Consider the following 21,267-nt stretch of genomic DNA (forward strand, 5'->3'; position numbering starts at 1 on the left):
TTTTCACACCGAGTCTCTTACTAGCCTGGAGCTCACCCGATAGGCTATGCTGGCCAACCAAGGAGCCCCTGAAATCTGCCTGTTTCCCACTTTGTTGCTGGGATTATAAATATATACTACCTAGATATTTTTTAATATGTGTTCTGGGTATCAAGCTTCTGAGACAAACACTCTACTGATGAGGCTATCCCCTAGCTCCCCCTACCCAGTACCTTTTTTGAGAAGAGGCCTCACATCACCCATTAAACTCACTATGTATCCTAAGATGATCTTGAACTTCTGATCTTCTTTATTCTACCTTTTGAGAACTAGCATTACAAATGTGTACCACTATGCCTAGTTTTATGATGCTCTGGGCATTGGACCCAGGATTTGTGCACATTAGGCACAATCTAACTGAGCTATATTTCTAGCCCTTTTCACTCTTAATTCTTACTATTACCTTCATTCTCAAGTGTTATCCAACTTTAATTATAAGTTATATATTTACTTTATATATAAGTGTATTTTAAATTATTTGTAAAGCACCAGTAATTTTTTCTCTTAGCCCAAAATATAGCTCCTTGTAATTGGAAATTAAACTCAGATAAGAGGTTTTTTAAATGATGTCATAAGGCAAATACTTAGTAGAAAAATTAAATTCAGTATATAAGCAAAAACAAATATGAGTGAAGTATTTCCTCATGTCTCAGTGATCCAAACATATGTGCTGAGTGAGTAAATTTATTTACCTATATTAAGGTGGAAGACTATCTGAACACTCATTTGGTTTAAGCTCTGGGCCTGGGGTGTCTCAGTGCACTGTGGGACATGTGGTTAGCATGTGTGAAGCCCTGGGTTGGAGTCCCATCCTCAAACTAAACAAGCTTCAGAGACTTACAGTACAAAAGTATCATGAACGTGGAGACATTCTTCTTTTGTGAAACAGAATTCAAAGCCCTCTTCTATTTACTTAAGCTAACATATATTTTGGCTTAGATAGACCTGCTAAGACACATTTTTAGAAGTTTTAGGTAATTAGTCCAGCACTCTCTTAAGCCATGAGCGGTTCGTAAGGTGCAGATCTACAGAGCCTTGGTGTTGTGCCCCCTTCATCTCTGCTGAATAAGCAGCAAGGTGTTACAGCTCAGCTCAAGGTCGAGCACTGAAACCAAAACATTTCTGTCCTTGTGGATTAGCTTGTGTCTAGGAGATACTAAATCATCTGTAATAGTATTTAACTTTATTCAATTTCATTGTGTGGAAATTCAGACTTAACAACACTTCTCAGTGTTTCATAAACATGTTCTTTTCACTAGGAAACTAAGCAAAACAGTAAGACACTGAACTCAGTGAACACTGCCTAAGGAAAGTCAGTGAGTGTACCTAGGAACTGGTCATATCAATGACCTGGAAATTATCCTTAAGAAATGATCCTGTTAGAGATGATAGTGCAAGCAGGGTTTTTACTTTTTATGATACCATATAATGCTTGGTTCAATAGTGCAGTAAATTATATTTCAAGCAAATAGGACCCCTCAAAGTACTGTGAGGAGGAACTGGCTCATTAGATGCAAGTTCCTTTTCTACCTGTCTTAGCTTCATCTTGAAGCATAAGTATGAGACACTTTCGTTCTAATCACTTAACACTTACTAAGACTTTTTTCTACTTAAAATGATGCATAAGCAGGATGGGGTGGTGTATGCCTGTAATCCCAGCACTTGGGAGGCAGAGGCAGGAGAATTGCTGTAAGTTTGAGGACATCCAGTGCCACATAGAAAGATCAAAAGATGCATGGGAAAGAAGAGAAATTGTGATGTTATACACACACCAAGATATATCTCTCCTATAACCTTCAGCTCTTCATTTGTTGTTTCTCTTGTCAAATGCAGAACAACATCATAAAGAAATAATAAGATTCATGATTAGACAGTGCTGTGGGCTTGGAGTTTGGGAGTGGATTTAAAACTGATTTGTGATAAATCTTGCTTAAGATATGTCATGGTTGCACTCAGAAATGAGCTGCTGCTGAAGTTATCTCAACATCTTCAGCTGCATTCCTGGTACTTGGGCAAGGATGTGGTCGCTCCTGGTAGCTCTCAGGATAAACTGAATATCTCCCATGTTGGCTCACTACTCACAAGTTTCATGTCCTGGGACATAAAACTACCTGGAATCTATATCACCTTTTTAAAGTAGCCTTTGAAATAAAGCTGCATTATTTCTGATGCTCTTTTAAACATGGTTTTGTTCTATCCAGACCCAAGAACTCCTTACGGAGTATTGATAACCTGGAGAAGGAATGGAAGAGAAAATAAGTTGGACTTTATCAAAATTTAAAACCTTGGTGCTTCAGAGACCCAGTGTCATAAAGAAACTGAAACAGCTCACAAAATAGAGACAAGGCTTAAAAACTTTCTGATAAAACTCTGATACATACTGAGCTTTTCCAAGTTAAAAAAGCAGCAACAACGTAGATAATCTAACTTAAAAATTAGCAGAGGATCTGTGTAGACATCTTTCCAGGAAAATCAGCTGGAACAAGGAGTGCATCGGAGATGCTTAGTGTCCACAGTCACCAGGAAATGCAGAGCCGAACAGATAAGTGTTCATGCCCACTGGGATACAGATGGTCTATGCAGTGATTCTCACCCCTCCTAATGCTGCCATCCTTTAACACAGTCCCTCATGTTGTGGTGACCCCAACCATAAAGTTATTTTCTTTGCTACTTCATAACTGTAATTTTGCTACTGTTGTGAATTATAATGTAAATATGCAGGATATCTGATATGTGACCCCTTTGAAAGGGTCATTCAACTCCCACAGGTCGAGAACCACTGGCCTATGATAAGATACATGTGGGAAAAGAGACGTGGAGACCTTAAGACCCTGATACTTTGACAGCTGCAGTATAGCTACTTTGGAAATAGTTCAGCAGTACCTCAAACAGTTAAAGACTTACTAGAGGAATCAGCACTTTGATTCATCGGTGTATTCCAAGAGAATTGAAGACATGTCTACACAAAAATGTATATATTCATGTTCACAGCAGCATGATTCATAACAGTGAAGAGCAGAAACAACCCAAATATCCATGCTCTGATGAGTGTACAAAAATGTAATATACTCATGCAGTGAAACAGTATTTTGATACACAAAGGTACAAAATGCTGATGTATGTGGATAAACCATGAAATTGTTTTGGAAATGAAAGTTACATATCATATGTGTCCTTTATATGATATTCTGTGAACAGACAGACCCACAGCAACAGGAAGTAGAGCGGGAGCTTCCGGAAGCTCAGGTTTCCGAGAAATGTGCTGGTTAGTGGTAGGTGATTTCCTTTGGGTGATGAAGAAGAGATCCTATAATGGGGATGCCTGCACAGCTCTGTGAATGCTCACAACTACTGAACTTGGTTGTCGTAAGGAAATTTGGAAAGTGATAGTCGAAAATGGACGAAAAAGCAAGAGAACTTGGGAGGCTGGTCTCGTGTCCTCACTTTCTGAGGAACACAGATGGCTCCTCTTGTTGTCATGTCTGTCTGTACCTCTCCTAACACCTGGTACTCTGACACGGAACCCAGAGCTAAAGCCCTGTCAGAGAGTCACTGTAGGGGAGTGCACCGGGGGGAGTGCACTCGTGAGTCCGTCTGGATGCCAGTGTACTCGGGTCAGACAGACAGAAAGGTGGATCATAGGAGAAGGGTTCAAAATGCAGCTACTTCCTCTTTTTATCTGCAGTAAGGTGGCTTTCTTTCTCAGAAGGAGACTTTAGACCAGCCCTACTTTACTGCCTTTTCTCCTCGAGATGACGGTTGCTTTAGGACTACACAGGGTCCTGGGCGCTGGCAGAGGTTCTTTTTGAACCCACCACAGCTACCCACTCTCTTTTCTGTTTCATTCTCCACAGTTCCAAGAAGTCAACTTCCCATCCATATGTGTTTTATTTCCTGCTCACAGACCTCTAACATCCCACTATGTCCATGATAAAATCCAAATTCCTTGACCCGAGACTCCTTGATTTGGCATAAACCTTGAATTGTTGGCCTTAATGGCAGAGGTAAGTGGGCAAGAGACTAGCTAGAACAGTAATAAGTGAGCGGAGTAAAGTCGGGGGACTGCTGCCAGCTCACATTCCCAGCTCCCCGGGCTGGAATTTGAAGCTTGTTGTCAGAACTGTCAGGGGGAAATCTGTTTTATTAGCAGGTATTTACAAATATCCTCTGTTGGCAGCCAGAGACTGTGGGAGATGTGCTTAGAAAACATCGTCTCTTCATTTCACATCAAGTTAGAAAGAGTGGCAGGAGAGTGAACTACGATATCATCGTGGTCACTTTTAGACAGTTGAAGAGACCACCGTTTGGTCTGTTTAGGATGAGACATATTATAGCTTTGGGCAGTCAAGCAAATTTTATCAGTTCTTGCCTCTTCAGCAAGTAAATTACAAAGAATAGAAGGAAAAAAATGTGTCTGTATTCCAGACAGTTTGCAAGTCAGATTCAGTCGAGCTCTCCACCTGTTGCCTTCAGGGCAAAGAAGAAAAAAGAATGACGCAGAGAGAATCCGTGAGATAAAAGTACAAGTTCTTGCAGGAATTGGTAATGAGTTTTTGAAAAGGCACCGAGAGTGGAAAATTCCTTTGATAAAGGTAAAAATCCTATTTTCTGCCTATTTCTTTAAAAGTCAAGTTGGTAAGCCATCTAGATAAGATTTGCCATCATGGGCAGCAGACCACTCCGAAGTCTTAATCCTGAACAGACTGTAAGCAAGGTTCAGAGCTATTTTAGAACAGTTTCCAAACCCTGGCTGAGCATCAGCATCAAAAAGAAAACCCAGTGGTTTTCCCCCAGGCCTGTTCTTCAGGAGCTTCTGGGGATGGGAGGTGTCTATGCACAGGCAGCTTTGTCAGCCACTGGTCAGAAGTATGCAGGAGGAGCCCAATAAGTGCATGCTTACTAATTCTTTGCAGTTGGAATTCGGAAACCAGAGTGAAAATGGATGATTTGCATCTCATCAGGTCAGGTCTGTCTTCTAGACTTGCCTAAGAAACCAGAGACTGGCCCAGCAGGGTATAGCAGCCTCCTCTACTGGACCCATTGAATTGATATTCCTGCCCCCAGTGTAAAATTAGCTCTAATTTGGGGGTGAATTTAGAAACTTTCTTTTATTAATTTTGTATATTTGCACATGCAACTGTAGACATTTAATGTCTCTTTTTAGAAAGAAAATGGAGCTGGAGAGTTGGCTCAGTGCTTAAGAGACTTGTTGCTCTTGCAGAGAGAGGCCTGGAGTTTAGTTCACAGCACCCACAGGGTGGCTCACAACTCTATATAACTTCAGTGACAGGGGAAGTACCCTCTGCTGATCCCACAGGCACCAGGCACACATGTGTTACATGTTACATACATGCAGGCAAACATTCCTCCACATAAAATAAAAATCAATAACTCAAAAAATGTTCAAGAAAACGGACTTAAAAAATAAGAAAACTGCTCAAATTGCTAGACGATCTTAGAAATCAGAGGAATTTCAAGTTGAAAGAGATCTAAGGGCCATCTGGCCTGGGGTTTCCTGTCCTGATTGCTGATTCCCAATGGAGAGTCAATGTGTCAGCAAGACTGCAGTTAGTGACCCCTCAGATGAGTCTGGTCTTCACCCCGTTCCATTCCTATAACTAGACATACAGTGCCGAATCGTCTCATGTGGAAGAGAAAATGGATGTAAATAGACTTTGTAATGAATTTTCTGGGTTCCCATGTTTCATGATCCTTTATTTAGCTGAAATTAAATGAGGAAATTAGTATTTTTCTTTGTGAAGGGGCATCAGCCTCTGACTGGTCCCACATTGTTTTAATGAGAACAAAAGCAAAATGTTCCAAATGACTTGCTTGCAGCTACAAAGCATGTTTAAGGAATAAAAATCTCCTTCATTAAGAACATTAAAAAAAAAAGAATTGTTTTTGAAGTTCTTAGGATCGGCTTGTATAGGCATCATTGTAAACTGACACTAAAGCGCCCCCATTATGATCTGTATACTTTGCTGCCAGGAGGGTTTTTTTTCTTATGCTAAATTATTAACTTCTGTCAGCTGCTGGGCTGTCATAGAGAGATACAGTAAATCACATTACATTTTGTCATGGATTACACAGAGCAATAAATTTGGGAATAAAGATCAAAGCAGTTCCGCATCACATCTGAGTGTAGGAGGGATGTTTAGCTCGTAGAAAACTGATTTAGGTGAAACTGTTGCAGTTTTTGTGTGAATTGGGAATGAATTTGGATATTTGGTTGAAAATGAGTGAGGATAAAATCCCAAAATGACTTTCCATTTTTGTAGTTAGAGAAGTTAGTTCTTAATAGAACTGCATGATGTAAACTAGGTGAGTAATTATGTGCTGAGAGTGGTGGATTCATCAAACACTTTACCTTTAGATTTGCTTTGCTTTCATGATTAAACCCTGCATCTCATGCCACTTGTGGTCAGGTTTGGGAGGAACGGGGAGTTAAATACTGCTGTACCTCTGCTGCTGTCTGACTCCTGGAACTGACTGGCTTGCTTCTTACTGCATAGAAACTATTTGAAGTGGATCAGTTTACACCCCTAGAGCAGTGGTGATTAGATTTTGATGGTTAATGTGTCTGTGCCACCACAGACACTCTGGCAGGGCTATCAGAGTTGATGATTGTCTCTCGTTTAGGAGAATCAGGCTCAAGTGAGTGGACTTTTTTCAGAGAAGAATCATTGTACAGTGAGATGATGTAGCAAAACCTACAGACAGAAGTCACAAGCTTTATACATACAATTATTCTTATACTACTACTTAGAAAAGTGGTCTCAGCATATGCACAGTTAATAAAACAAGGTTCCCTTGTATGGTTGAGCATCAGACACAATTAAGGAACATTTCATATAGTTTTCTGAACCAAGAAGCTTCATGATTCTGATTCATCATCATTTTTATAAGCATCATTTTTCTCTTTCTTCATTCTAACCCTGTGAAAATGTCTGGGAACAAATATGTAAACTTTACAGAATTATTTCTCAAGATTATGGTTCCTTTTGTTTTGTAGCCTTTTTCTGTCATCCTTTTATTGATTTTTTTCTCTTACAAAATCTAGAAGATTTGCACTAATGCTGTAATAAATCAGCCCGACATTAAACTTAAACAAATCCCCACCAGAAAATCATATGAAGATTAAGACCACACCCCCATTCCAAATGGGATGAAAATAAAGTATAATTTGACATGGATCTGACAGCCACTGGTGCTTCTTTTGTTCTGAAAGGAAATAAAGGACCACTTGGTGTCTGTATGTGTCAGGTACACCCCCAAGGGACATGTTAGACTAAGACAGGAGTCTGAGCAGCGTTGAAAGGCCTACAGGAAGAAACCTACCAGTTTGGAGAACTCAACAGACGAGCATGGGGATTGCATTTGCAAGCTGCAAGTTCTCTAACATGCTTTTTTGAGAGGGTCTTTGAATGACACTGTGATGCCTCCCAAATCCAATTGAGAACATCACTATAAAAACAAAAAATAGTTAGCTCTTTGAGAGAGTTACCTAAACCCATGTGATTGGAAATTATGGGTCTTAATTCAGACTGTTTCTCACCAAGGAATGAAAGAATCAAGGAGTTAAATTTTTAGGGGATTTGGGAACTGCCCAGAACAGGCCATCACTGAAGCTAGGAAGGCCCAGACTGGTAGGTTCTGAGGGCAACTTCCCTGAAAGTGTGGAAATGCAGCCTGTACATTTAGCACCTACGTGGCCTAGACCAAACTAGCCCTGAGGAGCTGTTGTAGTCATGGTCACATCTTCCTTACACTGGATTTACACTTACCCTGACCCCAGTTCCCAACAGAAATGCATAACGGATTTTGAAATGGCCCCTAATCTTTAGCCTAGTTTATTTGAAACCTTGATCATTCCCTATCCCTGCTTCTAATTCTTCTCCCAAAACTGGGGTTGCTCTCTTCTTGAGGGCACACATGTCAAGAACTTCCCTTGTCTGGTATCTCCGTTTCCCATGTCCTACACTGCATTCTCAAATCATGCTCTTTAGGTAGCAAACTTTCTATCTCTTTCCTGGGATTCAAGTTCCAGTTCCTCTTTCAGGCAGGGAAAAGGGAGACTTCTTTCTGTTTTCCTTAACCCTGTGGTTGGTTCAGCTTCTGCTGCTTCCAATTATGCCACAGGAGGAGAGAGAAAATGTGATCAGAGTCCACATTTTTCATTTAAGAAAATTTTGAATTTGAATTCTACTATACATTAAACTCTGGGAACTTTCTATTTAAATTTTCCCTGCCCATAGGGAATTCTCAATCTAGTTGTCCATAGTTTCAGTATAATACAATGGGGAATAAAAGATTTATGTGTACTGGCCAATAGAAAAATTTAACTTAACCTAAACTGATATTTCCTGAGGTTCTGTGACTTCTTGGAGGAGACGGTATCTAAATGATCTGTAAGAGACAATTAGGATCTCACCAGGAAACAAAAGGATATTAAAGAAAAAATGGAAAATTGGGAGTATGAAACAGCATATCAAGGGGCTACAGTCTAATATTAGCAGAAGTCTAACAGACAGCAGAGAAAGAGAAACAAGAAGCCAAAGAAGTGAAGGCCTGACCCTGGGTGACATTGTAAGTTCCTCAAATTGAGGAACTTAGTATTTGCTTAGGGGCAATGAAGGGTTTTCAACTCCAAAGCAGTGTGTTCGTGTGTGGTAAAACCAAATAGAGCATCAGTAGAAGGTGGGAGCTCCCTAGTCTGAGGAGTCTGGAGCAAGCAGGACAACCCATGAGAAGGCTGCTGTGAAACTCGGGAGGAAAAAGGTGAGCACAAAGAGGGGAAAGGCCTACTAAGAGTGTGGGAAGGGTCGGAGACTTTCTTTGAAGTTTCTGATGTGTGTCTAAATGAAAATAGCAGAAACTAGATGAGAAGATTCTGAAGAAATGCCACCATTCTGTTTGGGACATTAGTTGAGGGATAGTGGGTCTCATCAGGGAGCACCTTTGCAACCTGTGGTCTGACACTGAGTTTGGATCTAGACACTAGGGACAGAGAAACTACAGCTGCAGAGTTCGAAGCCCCAGAAATAAAATGGTGAGTTAGTTACACTGTAGAAGGGACTTTAAAATGGAGGGTGGTAGTCCTAGGAAAGGGTTAGGGGCATAAAGCAAATGAAACAATGCAGTTCTTACTTAAAATTAGGATGATTTCAATACGCAATTGTTATAAAGGTTCCTAGAGAATCAAGAAGCGATGATGTAGGTGTTGGGATAATCTTTTTGTGTGAAAATGTGTTTCTGCTTAACCTCACCTACCTAAGGCACTTTCTGGTTGGTTTAATAAAGAGCTGAACAGCCAACAGCTAGGAAGGAGAGGCTAGGCAGGCCTTCCAGGAAGAGATACGAACTCCGGGAAAAAAATCTGAGGCCAGAGATTTGCTAGTCAGACACAGAGGAAGTCAGACATATGGTACTGGGGAGAGGTAATGAGCCACATGGCAGAATGTAGATTAACAAAAAAAATAATAATAATAATAAAAAATTTGGTTTTTCAAGACAGGATTTCTCTATATAGCTTTGGAACCTGTCCTAGAACTCACTCTGTAGACTAGACTGGCCTCAAACTCACAGAGATCCACCTCCCTCTGCCTCCAGAGTACTAGGATTAAAGGAGTGAGCCACCACTGCCCGATGTAAGTGGGTTAATTTAAGTTTTAAGAGCTTGTTGAGAACAAGTCTAAGCTAAGGCAAAGCTTTCATATTTTATAAGAAGTCTCCATATCATTATTCAGGAGCTATCAGTCTAAAAGACCTGCTACATGTAGGAGTCATGGGAGTTAGGTGTATGAATAAAAAAATAAATGTAGCAAAAGCAAAATGCAGCCATTTGAAAAGGGTAGTAAAATACTTTCTAGAAAAATATGGAAAGAACATCAAAGAGCAGGAAATGGGGAGATAATTGCTGATCTAGGAGAGATTGAAAAGATATAACCTTCTGACAATAAAACTAAAGATCTGGTTAAAATGGACAAATTTCTAGAAATACGATTGAATGAGCAGGAAACTGTAACCCTGAATGCCTCTACAGATAGGAAGAAAGCATTTAGTTTTAAATTTAAACTTAGTATACCAAATTTTGTTACAGAGCTGTGGACGTGACCAGTTTGGAACTGGACCAGGTGTAGGGAGATAGAGCAGAACTCAATAGAGAAAGGGGCAGAGGAGGAGGGTGAGGGAAAAGATGGCATATGTCAGAGATTTACAGGAAAGTCAATGAAACTGGAAATCAGCCTTGTAAACACAATAGGACAGACTGGGTAAGATACATACTGCATTTCTCTATCATGTTGAATCTAGATCTTAGGAAACATTAAGATATGAAATGTAAAAGGCGCTATCTGAGAAGTGGATAGAACAAGTGGGAGGAGAGATGGAGGACAAAAAAAGTAATGGGAGAGAGGGTATGATCAAAGTGTGTGTGTGTGTGTGTGTGTGTGTGTGTGTGTGTGTAAAATAATAAAGCCCACTATTTTGTATAATTAATACACATAAATTTTAAAACTCAAAAGAGAGAAAAGAAGAGGGACAGAGAAGGAGAAGGAAGAGAAAACATGAGGGAAATTTCATGACATGGGATTAGGTAGAAGATTCTTAGGTATGACACCAAAGCAGAAATGACAAAAGAAAACATAGATAAGTTAAAACTTCAACAAAAGTAAAAAACTTGGGCTGGAAAGATGGCTCATTGGTTAAAAGTACTGGCTGCTCTTGCAGAGGACCTGGGTTTTATTTCTAAAAACCACATTGATGCTCACAACCATATGCAACTCCAGTTCCAGGGAATCTGATGCTCCTTTGGGACTCCATAGGTACAAGGCATGCACATGGTGCACAGGCATACATGCAATAAAACACTCATGTGTATAAAATTAAATTAAATTCTTCCAGGACAACCAGAGCTATAACAACCTGTTCCCCAAAAACAAAAAATAAAAATAATCTTTTAAAAAAGCAACTTTTTAATGAAAAATGTATAAAACAGGGTCTCAGTATGTAGACCAAGCAGGCCTCAACTCATGGTTCAATACCTGTGATGGTTAGTGTTAATTGTCAATGTCACCAAATCTAGACTCACCTGAGAAGGGAGCCTCAATGAGATACTGTCTCTTTATCCTATGTGCATATCTGAGGGGTTATCTTGATTGTGTTAATTGAGATGGGCAGACCCACCCATTGTGAGTGGCACTATTCCCTAGGCAGGGAATCCTGGATGGCTTAGAGGGAAACACTGAGCTGTTAACTAGCATGCACGCATTCACTGATCTCTTTTGACTATAGATGTTATGTGCTGCTTCAAATTCATGCTACCTCGCCTTCCCCACCATGGTGGACTGTAACCTGACTCTATGAGCTAACATCAGCCCTTCTTCCCTTGAATAGTTTTTATCAGAATAATTTTATCACAGGAATGGGAAAGAAACTAAGACAATACCTGTTATTTATTAAGCAGCACTGTTTACTGTGGAGAAAAGCCACAAGGTACGACAAAGCCCACTATAAGAGTTTATTAAAGCCGGGCGGTGGTGGCGCACGCCTTTAATCCCAGCACTCGGGAGGCAGAGCCAGGCGGATCTCAGTGAGTTCGAGGCTAGCCTGGTCTCCAAAGCGAGTTCCAGGAAAGGCGCAAAGCTACACAGAGAAACCCTGTCTCGAAAAACCAAAAAAAAAAAAAAAAAAAAAAAAGAGTTTATTAAGGGGAGGAAATAGAAGAGGGTGCTTAGGCCTATGGAAATGTTGTGCAGGAAGAGAGGGGAGGGATAAGTGACCCTGCACATGTGCATATGGGCTTATGTAGCTACACCACACATGCGCATAGGTTACATGATCACATGCAAATTATGTGATCATGCAGCACACGGATTATGATAAAAAAAAATATGGCAGGTGAACAGGAATGGGGTTGCCATGTCTCCCAAAACTGCTTCCAGTTGGTCGGCATTGGTTAACTTTTGGGAGTAGGGAAGGGGGCTTTTGAGGTAGCCGGACGTCCTGAGGTAGTGGATTGTCCTCCACTGTTTTGGGAATCATCCATTGCCTTCTGCTGCTTCAGGCTCTTTGACTGTTTGGGTCTGACAAGGTGCTGGCAGGGTTGAAAAGGGAGTTTAGAAAAAATTTTATTTGGGGGCGGTCTCTGAGGGGTCCCAGAGTGGAGGGGGGGTGTCCCGGGACCAGGAAAGTTTGAATTATACTTATCTGAAGTGGATCTGATCTGTCCGGGTGGATTCAAGCTGGCTCTGGAGCTTGGATGAATTTTTAAACATATAAAGAAGGAGCCACAGGAAATTTAAAATCTTGAGCTGGTAGCTATGATATTATAATGTTTAATACTATGCTATCAGAATTTTATTGGTTAGTGTTAGCAAAAGAGAGAGAGAAATCTGGAGCATGCTTTTTTCTGAGAAGGTCAGAAATGATAGGCTTAAGTCTTCTAAGGCTCTGGAGTTAGAGAGGTTACTGAGCTTGGGTAATGTACCTGGTAGGGTCCTGCAACTGGATAATAATAGGGGGATGGTGCCCCAGACTTTGGGGTCCACCTGAGAGGCTGGCAAGGGAAATGAAATGTTAGAGCTAGTAGGCTGGGTGCCTAGGAGGAGGAGAAGAGGGGCTGCTGACAAGTCTGGAGTGAAGCAAATAGAGGGAGCAAATGAAATAAAAGCTCCTACCTTAGCCAGAAATTCTCTTCCCATTAGGGGCACAAGGATGGTTGGCACAACTAAAAATGTGTGAGTGAGAAGCCCCTGAAAATACAATTAAGTGGTGGGGTCTGGTGAGGTAAGTAAGGCTGTCCCCCTACCCCGACAATAAGAAGATGAGGAGAGGTAGGACCCCAAAACTCACTCAGGACTGAGTAAGTGGCTCTGGTGTCCAAAAGGAAGGAAATGGATAGCCCTGATACTATAATGGCTACCCTAGGTTCCCTTTAATTGTCCATCACCAAACCTAGGAGATCAGCTGGAGGGTGGCCTTCCTTCGATGTCCCCATGCCATGAGGTGCACAGGGGCAGTCAGCTGACCAGTGTCCCTCTTGGTGGCACTTTGGACAAGGCCCAGATGGTGCCCAATATAGGGCAGGGCAGGCAGTGGCCTTCTCTACCACACTTAAAATAGGGACCTGGAGGCCTTCGGACAGCCAGTTGGATATTGTGTGCCTGCATTTGGCAGTTTTGTTTATGGGCTTTTTCATCTCTCCCATGGTACACCTTAAATGCCACGGCTAAGACTTCTGCCTGTGAGGTCTGAGGCCCTCTGTCCAGACGCTTAAGTTTAGCACTGATGTCAGGGAAACTCTGCAAGACAAAGTGGGTCATAAGGAGCTGTCTGTGCTCTGGGCTCTCAGGATCTAGGCTAGTATATTGTAAGAGAGCCTTTGTAAGCCGTTTTAAGAAATTTAGACAGATTTTCTTCCTTGAATTATCAGGAACTGCCTCAGCCCCAGGTGGATGGGCAGCATTGGTTTGATGAACCTTGTCTGCATGTATCCTAACCTGCTCCCAAACTTGCCTGGGTTGCTCCCCAGGGCAGCTAGAGAATGAATGACAGGAGGAGTGAAGGTGGGAGCCAGAGTTGGAGTGGCCCAATATTGGAGGAGAGGAGGGGGCTAGAAAAGGAGCCAAAGGGGCAGTCGCCCAAAGAGTGGGAGCAGAAGGTTGGATAGACGGAGGTTCATTGGCAGGGTCCAGAGCAGTAGTCAAAGATTCCTCAGCTTCAGGTTGCATAGCTAGGAACATGTGAGCAGGAGAGAAGGAATCAAGAAGAGAGGGTTTGGAGCTTAGGTTGGCAGAAGTTAGATAATTCTCATAAAATATCGGGGTCCAAGGAGCCATTAGGTGGCCATTTTTTTATTGTTATCTAAGGGATATTTAGGCCATTTCTCAGAAGAAGAGTGGCATTAATAGGAGGAAGCCTTATTTCCCATGACCATAGCAGAGAGAAAAAAAAATAAAAACATGATCCAAGACTACAATCTCAGGCATCCCTGAGATCAAGTGAGGATCAGTGATTGGCACAAGTCATTCAATGCTTTGTCAAGCCAGAGAATGAGGACCAGGGCATACATGCCCCCAAGAACCGCCCCCACAGGGTCCAACAGTGGCAGGCGGAAGTCATTCAATGCTTTGAGAGAGAATGAGGGCAGGGCATACGCAGTCCAAGGACACAGCCTAAGGACAGGGGTCCGACAGTGAGAATAATATCTCAGACCACAGTCTTGGGAAATGGCTAGAGATTGAAGCTTGGCTGGGAAGGGAAAACTCACCAATCAAAGCAGCAGGTATTATGTGAAGCAGTCCGGCAGCCAGGAAAATGGAAATTTGGGCAGTTGTAGATAGAGTAAACCTCAGTACAGGTTCCCAGACGTAGAGCGCTAGGAGGGCCTACTTCGTCTCGGCACCAATGTTATTAAGTGGCGCTATTTACCATGGAGAAAAACCACAAAGTACAACAAACTCCACTATAAGAGTTTGTTAAAGGGAAGAAATAGAAGGGGTTGCTTAGGCCTATGGAAAGATCATGCAGGAAGTCAGGGGAGGTTTAAGTGGAACACGTTTTTAAAGATTCCCCTCACACACGTGCATATGGACTTACGTAGCTACGCCACACATGCACATAGGTTACATGATCATGCAGCGCACGGATTACATAGAATGTAAGGCCCTGGGATAACTAAGCATCTTGTCAGGGCGTGTGTGGTCATGTAGCTGGGGGAGTGGCTAGGAATTCTAACAATACCCATTAAATCTGAAAAAAAAAAGTATTTCTTAAGGAAGCATCTGTAAGAATTTTAGAGTAGCACTATTTGTTATTGTCAAAAGTGAAAACAATAGAAATGTTCTGTGTCAGTTTCTGGTCACCTTGACAAAATACAGTTTAAAAATTAGCTTAAAGAGGGAAGATTTAACATGTGTCTCCTATTTCTAAGGCCTCAGACCATGTTGGTTAGCTTCATTATTTGGGGGCCTGTGGTGAGATAGAACATGATGGAAGAGTATGGCGGAGTGAAGCAGCCCACCACATGATGTCCAGCAAGCAAAGAAAACTGCCTATTTCCATTTTGTTCTGTCCAAGCCACCTGTCCTTGGAAAGTACTGCCCACATTCAGGATAGGTCATCTTCTTTACTAGCTCCTGGCTACTTATGAATCCAAGATGACAATCAAAATGAACCATCATGTTCATTTACTGTAAAATAGATAAAATATGCTACATCACACAGTGGATCTGACAATGATATGGCATAGTGATCAATGTCCTAACAAAAATAGTCCTTGGAAATGTGCTAAGTGAAAGAATGCAGTCAAAAGGGGCCTCATCTATGGACTGAGCCAGAGTCTAACTGAATGTGAATTTCACCAAATCAGCTAATCTGGCTACTGCTAGGATTACAGGATTACAGTCATCATACCTGCCTGGCTTTTTACATAGGTTCTGGGAATCAGCTAGGTCCCCAGAATTAACTACTAGGGTCTTCATAATGCACGGCAAACATTTTGTCAACTGGGTCATCATCTCAGCCCTAGGAGGGTTCTTTAACATATCTCTTTACCTTAGATAATATTACACCCCTTTGTGTATATGATTTTATATATTTACATGTTTAAAACAACCGACTAGCATTGTGGAAAGCAGCAGAGTGCCCTAGCCTTAGGGATAGGTCAGGAAGAAAATTCTGTCCCCAGTAAAGAAGCTGAGACAGGGACTCAAAGTGAAAGGATGAACTGGAAAGGGGACCTGGAATCAACCCTAAGACTGCCTTTAGCAGTCAGCCTTTCCAGCAGGCTGACCTCCAGGTTTGTAAGCTTATCTCCAGTAGAGTAAGTTCTATCTTGCTTTGACTAAATTTATCCATGCAAATGCAGGCATGCCTTGGAGCTAACATTGCTCAACCATTCACCTCGAAATCTCAGTCTGTCAAATTCTCCTTTTGATCACTCTTGCCTATCCTTTTATTTTTTCCATTTTCTCACGCTTAAAGAACCTGGACTTGGTCCTCATTCCAGTGCCGATTCACCACCCTCAGATCCCTTGCCATCTAGAACTTCTACCTTTCCTGCATTGCTAAACCTCCACCATGTTCAGTCATTATTGTCCATTTTATCTGTACATCCTAGAATAATGCCCGGGAAAGATACCACTTGCCCATGGTCACACCACCCAGGTTGGTTGAACTTCAAAGTCAACACTGTTAACCACATGCTTTGCTGCTTGCCACTTGGCTGCGGTTGTTGGGATAGTCAATCAAAGCAACTCACATGTATGGAAAAGATGGTTGGAGTAGCTTTGAGGGTCTGGGTGCGGTGTTGGGAAATGAACTACAAAGTGATGTCAGCTGGACACACCTTTCACTTGCAGACTGAGTGGGAATAGGGCATGTTTTGAATAGGCATCTTATCCATTGTCGTCAAGCATCTCTCTAAATGAATATTGAAATTATCAAATTATCTTGAAATAACTACAGATCTAACAGTGATTTATAAGTATATTATCTCACAGGAGCTCTACTATTCATTGCACCCCCTTTTCTGTACAAATAGCCAAAAGTAGAAGTTTTTTTCACAATAAGTGAAATATTCCTGGACTTTTTGAACATGCTAGATTGGGATATTTAAGACCCTTGACTCAGTGTTGACTTAGTTTATCTGGTCAATAGTTGGATTGCTGCCACTTGATCATTGAGCCATTTTAAATTTTGAACTCAAAACTTGAGGAAAATATTCTACTACTGAAACAGCTATACCACATAATGTCACTCATTTGTAAATTATATTAAGTACATTAAATGTATATTATGCTTACATTTTATGCATGTGGATATTTGTGTGCATCTGTACACATATATATGTGGACACCAGAGGTCAACATCAGGTGTCTTTATACCTTGCCACCTCTTCCTTTCTTTCTTTCTTTCTTTCTTTCTTTCTTTCTTTCTTTCTTTCTTTCTTTCTTTCTTTCTTCTTTCTTTCTTTCTTTATTTTGAGGCAGGTATCTCACTGTCCCTGGAGCTTAGCAATTATGTAGACTGGCTGGCTACCACATTTCTGGCATCCTCTTGTCTCCACCATCTCAGCACTAGTATTATAGGCACAAGTCACCATGCCTGGGTTTTTCATGGAGGCTAGAGATCCAAACTCAGGTCCTCATGCTTGCACAGCAGGCACCCTACCCAGGAGCCCTCTCCCTCAATGTGTGCCTGTGAAAATTAGCTAACTATAGTAGTCCTTTTCTATGGACATTTGTCAAATCATTAGACTTCGGTGTAAAGTATAACAGTGTCAAAGACATGTAAAGACATTACAGGAGGTAGAGATTCTTCAAACTAATTGGCCCCGTTTCCATTAGGTCTTTGATGATAAATTCTTTTTTGTACATCAGAGACAAGCTACTTCTTCCCTACAGCAAACTAAAGCTTCCTCTCCCTGCCCCTTGTTCCTAAGTTTGTATTCCTGCCCAACTAATAAATGAGCTTCAGTTTCTGTGGCCTTTGCTTCAGCGAGCTTCTCTGAGGGGGAGCTTTGAAATATGATTAAATCTTAATTCTTTAACTGTTCCCATAAGCTTGTTTCACAGTTTGCCTTCTTTTTCAATCAGTAGGGAGAGGAAATACACATAAATATTGCGTGAGCGTGTATGGGTATTAGCCACCTAAACGTGTGCTGTCGTGATGAGAGAACTGGTCTTCAGTTAACAATGTCCCGTGGTATTCTTTAGGTTATCTGCCATAAAATACACATTACTTTAGCCCACAGTGTTGGCCACAGTCACTAACTCTTTGTAGTCCAAGAATGTGTCCAATACTAATTGTTATATTCAGAAGTAGTGCCACATTCAGGAATGGCACTTCTAAGAGTGGATGGTTAATACTTACTGAATAAACAGTCAGTTGAGAGTGGTATTGATAATGCCATAAACCTTCCCAAAATCCCTAGTTTCTTCCTTCTTTGACAAAGGATATGGCTTCTCCATTGATTCCTGCAAACTGAGTGGGCAGTGACTCTCAGAGCCTAGGTGCCAGTTTCCGACTGTAGGCAAAGCTGCTAAGACAATTGAGTTCCCTGGAAGTGAATCAGAATTGAGAAGTCATTGAGGATGGGAAACTGGTACCTAGACTAGTTTACCATTTCTCAAATGGGGATTTAAATCTAAGGATGGAAAAAGACAAAACTTGTAATTCAGGTACCTTTTCTTCTAATTATTGTAGCTGAGAACTTATCCTTGACTCAAGCAATAGTTAAAAGTCTTAAGATTTACCCAGGGGAACTTTGCCCTGTTTTTATTTGTGTCTTCACCTGACATACAATAGGAATTCAACATTTTTTTTAACTTCCTACCACTGTCTCAATTACCGGTTTCAAGAAGGGCCTTTAAAATGAGAACTTGATCCCCATAAATCTTGTAAATGAAAGTCTGCCTGCTAATCAGCTAAGTAACTGATCTTGAGCAAGGCCATATGCAAATTAGTATGAGCAAGTCAGTGATGGGTTAAACCTGTTTTCAACATTTATTGCAAAAACTAGTGTTTGATTAATGCAAAGCATTATAGTTATTTTATGACGTAAACAACAAATAAAATTTCATTACATTAACTTTTTAGTCAAAATATAGTTTTTTTAAAGTCATTTATATTGTTTGGGAAAGCATAGTAGCCCACAGAATATGTGTGTGAATGTGTATATAGCTATTGTGTTTTTAGCTAAGTTAGTCAAATTTTATTTATATTTTAAAGGTATATATGTATATTCACCCTAGATAGAGCACAGACAAAAAATCAAAGAAACAATTCCATCCAAGTCTAGTTTAGTGAACCAGTGAGTTTATTGGATTGGGGTTACTACAGGACTATGAATGAAAGGTTGCTTACAAAAGCATGGAGGACTCAAAGACAGCTGTCACTGAGAAGCCCACCCCAGCATGAGTGACAGCTTATAAAGCTGTATCCCTGAGCTCATGTACCACTTGCAGGCAGTACAATAGGTTAAGGATTCTCCTCCACCACAGCAGTTGTTACTGCTTACATAATCATGGGGAAGAGCCTTTCAAGTCGTTTAAGTTACAGGAACTTTCTGAGACTTGTGAATTATTGGTTTCCTGAGCCCTGTAAGTTTTGTTTACCTCCTGTATCTTAAGGAACCTTTCCCTAGGATCAGATACTTAAATCTGGAGGAAATTGCTACACAACAATTATCTTTAAATATTTGCATTATCTTTAAATGTCTGACATTTATACCGTATGAAACCAATAATAGTTACCAAGATGAAAGATAACAGAGGTGTTTTTTCTCACATTTTTTTGCCCAATTTCCATTTACCCAAGATTCTCTCTGATCTCCTCCTTTACAAGGATATCTTCAAATATATTAGGTAGAAATAAAGGAATAGCTCTTCTCCAAACACTCTTTTTTAAATTTTTATCAATTTAGCCCATCCATACCTTTATCCATTAATTCATCAAATATTTTTCAAATCAAACCACTAACAGCAAAGTAATGAAGCCAAAATAACTGTTTGGAACCTGTTAAGAGAGATATAAAGCATGTCTCCTTAAGCCTATGGAAGAACCATTCAGTTTGTCAGGACTCTGAATATTAAAGGACAAAGAAAAACACCTCTAAGAGATGTAAACAAAAATAATGTTGGTGTTTGAACTGGTCTTCATGGATTGGTAGGATTAGGGGAAAAAAAACATGACAGAAAGACAGAGTCAAAGCATGAAAATATAGTGTGGAAAACACTATTAATCGGTATTTGAAAATGGGTTTTTCTGGGCTCATAGGAGCTCACAGAATCTAAACCAACAACCAGGGAGCCTGCATGGGACCAACCTTGGCCCTCTACATAAATATGACAGTTGTGTAGCTTGGCCTACTGATGGGACTCCTAACAGTGGGAGCAGGGGCTGTCCCTAACACTTTGGCTAACTTTTGGGAATCTGCTCCTCATACTGGATTGCCTTTCCTAACCTTAATAGAAGGACAGGTGGGAATCTGCTCCTCATCTTGGATTGCCTTTCCTAGCCTTAATAGAAGGACAGGTGCTTAGTCTTACCACAACTTGATGCTTTGTTGATACCTGTGGGAGGCCTGCCCCTTCCTGAACAGAAGAGGAAGGAATAGATTAGGGGTTGGAGGGGATAGGGAGAGAGGAGGGAAAGGAAACTTCAGTCAGGATGTAAAATAAATAATTATTTTTTAAAAATAAATAAGTGGTTTTTCATTCATTCATTAATTATTGGCTGTGGTTTGGTCTTGAGTTATATCAGTGACCAGATTAGACAATGATTCCTGTCTTTGAAGAGTTCACATTCTAGTAAGACAAAGGTAGTGTTCAAAGATATTAACAGAAAAATGATGTGGGCTCCATATCATCAAAGACATTGAGTATCAGAATTGATTGGCAGTGATGACTACCCTAACTGTCATCATAGAGCCTTCACCCAGTAACTGATAGAAGCAGATGCAGAGATCCACAGCCATGCACCAGGTCAACTCTGGGAGTCCAGTCAAAGAGAAGGAAGAGAGATTATATGAGCAAGGGGGCTCGATATCATGATAGGGAAATCTACAGAGACAACTGAACCAAGCTCAAAGGAACTCACAAACTTTATAGACTGACAACAGTGGAACCTGCATGGGACTGGACTAGGCCCTCTGCATACGGGAGACAGTTATGTAGCTGGGTCTGTTTGAGGGGCCCCTGGCAGTGTGTTCAGGATCTATCCCTGGTGCATGAGTAGGCTTTCTTGATCCCATTACCTATGGTTGGACACCTTGTTCACCCCTGATAAAGCAAGGAGGGGCGTGGTCTTGCCTCAACTGAATGTACCAGGCTTAGCCATCTCCACATGGCAGAACTTACCCTATTGGAGAAGGGGATGAGGGGGGTGAGCCGGGGATGAGGGGGAGCAAGAGGAGGGATGAGAAGGGGATCTGTGGTTGGTATGTAAAATGAATAAAAAATTTAATATAAAAAAATTCTCTAACCAAAAAAAAAGAAAATATGTTGAAATATTTGAAGCCTCTTCTACAAAAAATATATCAAAAATGTTGCATAAAAACATTAGGAAATTCCATGGATCCTTAAGGCTACCCCTGGCCCCAGATTAAGAATGTTCATGAAATGAGGTGAACTTCATCTCTAAATACATACTTCCGAGGGCACCTAGCCCTGACCTGGGTGTGGAATAGGGTTGGAGGATGATAAATGCCTGTAACACAATACC

At 41.0% G+C, this 21,267-nt stretch overlaps 1 protein-coding gene across 1 annotated transcript in view; it reads left to right on the plus strand.

Annotated features, from left to right (window-relative positions):
• The window catches only part of Cep112 (centrosomal protein 112), a 423,208-nt gene that overhangs the window by 285,299 nt on the left and 116,642 nt on the right, over positions 1-21,267 (plus strand). The window lies entirely within an intron of this gene.

The sequence above is a fragment of the Peromyscus eremicus genome, chromosome 8a (genome assembly GCF_949786415.1).
Source record: "Peromyscus eremicus chromosome 8a, PerEre_H2_v1, whole genome shotgun sequence".
Classification (NCBI taxonomy): Eukaryota; Metazoa; Chordata; class Mammalia; order Rodentia; family Cricetidae; genus Peromyscus; species Peromyscus eremicus.